This window comes from Ictidomys tridecemlineatus, chromosome 1, assembly GCF_052094955.1.
Source record: "Ictidomys tridecemlineatus isolate mIctTri1 chromosome 1, mIctTri1.hap1, whole genome shotgun sequence".
Taxonomy (NCBI): Eukaryota; Metazoa; Chordata; class Mammalia; order Rodentia; family Sciuridae; genus Ictidomys; species Ictidomys tridecemlineatus.
The window spans coordinates 213921149-213927148 of NC_135477.1; the positions used below are offsets into that span (position 1 = coordinate 213921149).

General features: G+C 40.2%; 1 protein-coding gene across 1 annotated transcript in view; it reads right to left on the minus strand.

Annotated features, from left to right (window-relative positions):
* The window catches only part of Rnf180 (ring finger protein 180), a 206816-nt gene extending 201063 nt beyond the window's left edge, over positions 1 to 5753 (minus strand). The window contains 1 exon segment of the mRNA XM_078015963.1: positions 5620 to 5753. The gene's annotated coding sequence lies outside the window, so the exon portion shown is untranslated.
* Between the last annotated feature and the right edge of the window lie 247 nt (positions 5754 to 6000).

A 6000-nucleotide genomic window follows, 5' to 3' on the forward strand; every position in this document is an offset into this window, starting at 1 on the left:
GGATTGGCTTTATTTCGCTTAGCATGACATTCTCCAACTCCATCCACTTACATGCAAATGCCATAATGTTATTCTCTTTTATTGCTGAGTAATATTCTATTATGTATATATACCACAGTTTCTATAGCAATTCACCTATTGAAGGGCATCTAGGTTGGTTCCACAGTTTAGCTATTTTGTATTGAGCTACTAAAAAACATTGATGTGGCTGTGTCACTACAGTATGCTGATTTTAAGTCCTTTGGGTATAAACTGAGGAGTGGGATAGCTGGATCAAATGGTGGTTTCATTCCAAATTTTTAAAGGAATCTCCATATTGCTCTTCAGAGTGGTTGCACCAATTTGCAGTGCCACCAGCAATGTATGAGTATACCTTTTTCTCCACATCTTTGTCAACACTTATTATTGCTTGCATTCTTGATAACTGCCATGCTGTCTGGAGTGAGATGGAATTTGAGAGTAGTCAAAACCAAAAATTTGAGCAGAATTTGGTTAAAAAGATAAACCTTAGTTTTCCATTAAAAGCACAGTCCCAAATTTACCCCTATTGTTAACCCATCTGTCTATATTATCCATTCCAAACTGCCTTACATTGGTATCCATGTCAGTTTTGGTCCCTTCCCATAGGTTTCTGAATAGGCCAGGCAATTCTCATTCAGAATAAGCCTCATGCTTTCTTCAGCAATTTATGAAGAATGTTTTGAAGCTGTTTGTAAAATATTTGCTAATGGTCTATTAGTGAACTAATCAAGTAAAGGGATTATAAAACCGGAGGGTAGTTCTAATACTAACAGAATATTCCCTAATATTTCTGCTTATTACAGAGAAATTTTATCAAAAACAAAACAACAGCTCCACTTTCCTCAGCTAGCTTTTTAAAAAAATCTAAGAAAGAAAGTTATCTTGGTAATTAATATGGCTAGTATTTATAGAAGCAAGGGTACATTTGATTAATATGATTCTATTTTTTGTATACTTTATTGCATACTTAGTCTAAAACAAAATGTTTTGATATAGGCAACTTTATGGACTGTTATAATGGGGAAAATTTTTGACAACACTTTAAAAATTTATTATTAAATTTCTAGATTGAGAAAAAAATTGACATTTTATGTAAAACCTGAGCCTCACTTTACCTCCAAAGGTAGCAAAGAAGAAGCACAGTTGGGGAGGGGGTTGTGGTTCAGTGGTAGAATGCTTACCTAGCATGTGTGAGGCACTGGGTTCAATCCTCAGCACCACATAAACATAAATAAATAAAGGATTGTGTCCATCTACAACTAAAAAATATTTTTGAAGAAGAAGGAGGAGGAGGAGGAGGAGGGAGAGAAGGAGGGAGAAGGAGGAGGAGGAGGAGGAAGAGGAGGAAGGGAGGAAGGAAGGAAGGAAGGAAGGAAGGAAGGAAGGAAGGAAGGAAGGAAGGAAGGAAGGAAGGAAGGAAGGAAGGAAGGAGAAAGAAGAAGAAGAACCACCACCACCACCATCACAATTCATGAATGGGATGAGATGGTGTGCCTAGGAGGCAAACCATTCATATAACTAGAAAATGTTTACCACCACACTTTCTCTCATTTCTATTCTATGGAAGAAACATCATTTTAATTGTGGTGATACTGAGAGGTGAGGCCTTTGGGGGAAGTGATTAAATCACAAGTGTTCTGACCTCACAAGATTAGTATTTTCTAAAAAGGCTGCAAGTAACTAGTTTAGGCCCTTTTTTTACCCTTCTACCTATGAGGATACAATATTCATCTTGGAAGCAGAGACCAGGACTCTCACCAGACATTAAACCTGCAGTAACCTTGATCATGAACTCCCCAATTTCCAGAACTACAAGAAATGAATTTCTATTCTTTATAAATTATTCAGCCTCGGGTATTTTTTGTAGCACCATATATAGACAAAAACAATATATATATACACATGTGAAGGTTTTTAAGCACAGAAATGAATAAGAAAACTAATATCTCTGGAAAATAGTAATAAATACAATTATAGGCACCACTGTTTTGGACTGAGTTCCTATACGAGACCCCAATAGATCAAACCAAAATGAATGTTTTTAGGCTATGTGCCACATAATCCAAAGAAAATTTTCTAGGATCAGGTAAAACCCAAACAGACTAGTTTTGCCTGAAAACAGAGATGTATAGCAATCAATACAAAAGAGTCCCATCAACCTGACCTGGCATGATAAGGAAGTCCCCTCTACTTTAAGGCTTACAAGAAAAGTATTCTGATTGGCTTTTTAATTTTTTTCTGCTTCCTTCTTCTCCCCTTATAAAAACCTAATCTCCTGCCATGCCCAGAGAAAAACTCATTCTGTTTTATAGAATGAGATGCTGACTGATTCTAGAATCGTTAATAAAAATAATTTAGATCTTTAAACTATATTTACTGAAATTTTGTCTTTTTACTGTGATGTGATCAATAAAATTTGTTGCACACAGAGCTTGTTAATAATGATGTTTTAAATGACAATTATATATTTTGATGAGATCCCAGCTGTATTATCAAAACATATAATAGGGAACCAAATTTTACTTGCATTTATGTTAAGTTCAAACTTCTGTACAAAACATACTACTAACCTAATACTGTTCCAGTGTGATAGGTGATTTACTTAATGCAAACTAAGTAACAAATATGTAAAATATTTAATTCTTAAAAAATAAATGTGAAGCTAGGTGTTGGTGGTACATGCCTGTAGTCCCAGTGACTTCAGAGGCTGAGACAGGAGGATGGCAAGTTTAAGGCCAGCCTAGGCAAGTTAGCAAGACACTCAGAATTTAGTAAGACCATGTCTCAAAAACAATTATTTTTAATTTAAAAAGCCTGGGGAGGTAGTTCAGTGATAAAGTATCACTGGATTCAATATCCCTGTTGCCCCCCCCATGAAAAATGATAACTGATAGATTAGAATATAAATGATTAGTTTCAAAATATTTAACATGTAAATGTACACATAGGTATAGAACTGCAGCCTACAAGTAAGTATTATCCTTTTCAGAGTAGTTCTCTGGGAAGGTTACAAATGCATTTTAATAATGTTATCATTATAAACTATTTTTAAACTGCTCTTTGAAATTGCCTTCACAGTTGTCATGATAATCCTTTAAATATCCTTAATAGTGGTAAATTCTTAAAGATAGAACTAAGTTTGGCAACCATGCAGAATCACCCTGCCAAGCTTAGCAAAAGCTTAACTCAAACTTATACAGTTCTTTTATTTAAAAAAAATACAAACAAGTGCTTATAAAAATAATTGTAATGTTTTTAAGTTGTAAAAGTAATTGTAATGTTTTTAAGTTGCTTGTAAATTTATTTGAATTTTAAAAAGATTCAAAATAATTATGACTGACAGTAGCACTATTGGAGTAGGTTTTTGGCTTCCTATGGTGACTACTTGGAATAACCATCTATTTTTAATTTTTATTTATTTATTTTTTAGTTACAGATGGACACAATATTCTATTTATCTATTTATATGTAGTGCTGAGAATGGAACCCAGTGCCTCACACATGCTAGGCAAGTGCTCTATCACTGAACTACAGCCACAGTCCCCAGAAAGGCCATCTGTTTAAAAACATAAATGACATTTAGGGAAGTAAAGCATGACTATATGGTCACACTTTGAAGACACAAAGCAACTTTCTTCCATGAAGTTCAAACTATTTTCTAGACATTACTTCATTTATTCTCCAAATATCCCTATGAAGGAAAGGATAGGTTATCATTCGTTTTTAGATGGCTGAGTAGAAGTGATATATTAGGGAAAGTAACTGTCTATTCCATGAGGCAACAATGAAGTCTAGGCACACTGTCCCCTAAAATTTGTGCTACGGTAGTTAGCGAAATTTAAGTGATCATTTTTAGCTCCTTGATAAAAAGGCATGTATATGTACAAAGTATTATTATTATTATTCAGGAAGGTGTGTCATAAAATCCTACAGAGGTCTATTAAAATGATTATTAATTCACTGCATACTTGGCTGGAAGAATTCCTGTTTGATGTATGAGAGCTACTTATTAAAGAGGCTGGGGTCTGTCTTCAAAACACTAAGATTTTTAGTGTCTCTAGTTAACTGTATTTTTATAAAGAAAGAAAACTTTATTATTTTTTAATTTTAGAAGAATAAAACCCTTCACTTTGAAAAGCCAAATACATAAAAGTGTAAGAGAGAAAGAAAAAACGGGGCTATAAAAGATCCATGGCAAAACTACTTAAATGCAAACCCTAGGGAAACCAGTAAATTGCTGATATCTCTGGGGAGATTAAAAAAGCACAACAGTGTAATACACATGCAATTACTGTACAATTTAATTTTCACTAAAATGACTGTTCTCCTACATGTTCAATTCTTTATGACCAAAGTGAATTTGCTATATTCACAGATACCTAGCAGCGCATCTCTTCCATTCTACTTATTTATGAATACTTAGAATGTCTGCTAGGATCACCACCAAGAATCTTTGAGCTTCCAGTAGCACTATATTTACACAGGAAATAAAAGATTTAACAAAAGAAAGGAAGGAGTTTTACTCCTTATTTCAACTCTAGTGATCCTATTCAATAACTGAAAATTATTCTGATCTTTCTCAGGAGTCTGAAAACATTCAACTCTATTTTATAAGGAAGGATTTTAATAATTAATGAGTAAATTCAAATAGAATGGGTACCTGACTGACACTTTTTGAGTGCTAAATTTTGCTTGAGGCTGACAGAGCGACTGGACCACCAAGGACAACTCTGTCAGACAAGTGCTAATCACAGCTTCCTCCTTAGTTTTGATATGATCACTTTTCTACCTGGGTGCCTCTCAGCTGTCTGGTCTATAAAATGGGCTAATAAGTAACCTGCCTCCATAATGCTCCTTTGAAGTTAACTAATAAACGCTCTCATGAATACGCTTAAAACTATTAGATGCTAAGAAAATACTGAGTAGTATGTAGGAAAGAAAAATATGGTTATATTTACACGTTAGTGCTAATGACTGCATTATCCCCCAAAGGACCCCCTCTTCCCACCTCCGTCCAGATGCATTTCAGAGCCTCCTGATGACCGCTGCCTAGCAGAAAGTCTGTACACTCAGGACCCAAGGCTGAAACAAAAGCAGCTGAAACAGCAATACTGAAATGGACCAGACAAAAGAAAGTGGATCTGAGCAGAGGGCACCGGACCTGGAAGGGGGTGTACGCCGGCTGTCCCCAGGAGCTCTGACCTTAAGCAGGACGCTCCTCACCTCGGACCTGAAGAGCGAGCGGCGCAGACCCCGCTCCCACCAACCCTACCCGCCGCGGCCTCCTCACCACGCCCCCGGCGCCCCGCCGCCAGGGCTCGGGTTTCAGACCCCACGTAATTCCACCCTGCCGGCGGGGCACGCCCGGAGGCCGCCTCCGACGCCTCAGGTGCGAAAGTTAAACCGCGCCGCGTCACCAGAGGCCGGGGCGCGAGGCCGGGCCAGCAGCGCCGAGTCCCAGCCCAGTCCCTCGGCGTGTCCTCACCTGGGCCAGCCCGGGGGCCCGAGCCGCCTGGTCGAGCCGAGGCCGAGCCCCTCCGGAGGTGCTGTCGCCGCGCCCCGCCCCAACCCGCTCCGCTCCCAGACTCCGGCCCTTACCTGCGTCCGCTTCCCGGAGCCGCCGGCTCCGCGCCCCCTCCGGTTCGCCCGCAGCCCGGCGTTGAGGACTCCTGGTGGCGGCCGCGGCAGCTCCGGCGGCGGCGATGCCGGTTCGGGGAGACGGGAAGCGACAGGAGCCAAACCCCGCGGAAAGCGCTCGGGCTGTGCCGGCAGCCCCGATCCCCCGGCCTCGGACTCGGCGCCTCTGTGCTGCTTGCCCGGCTCACTCGGCCTCTGCGAGTTCCCACCCGAGGCCCGCGTGGGCGGCGCCGGGCCCTGACGCTGCGTGGACCCAGGAGAGGCGCGGGCCGCGCTGGGCCAAGCGGAACCGTGGGAAAGTTTCCCCTCTCCTCACCCACTGGCCCGGAACAAGGAAAGTCT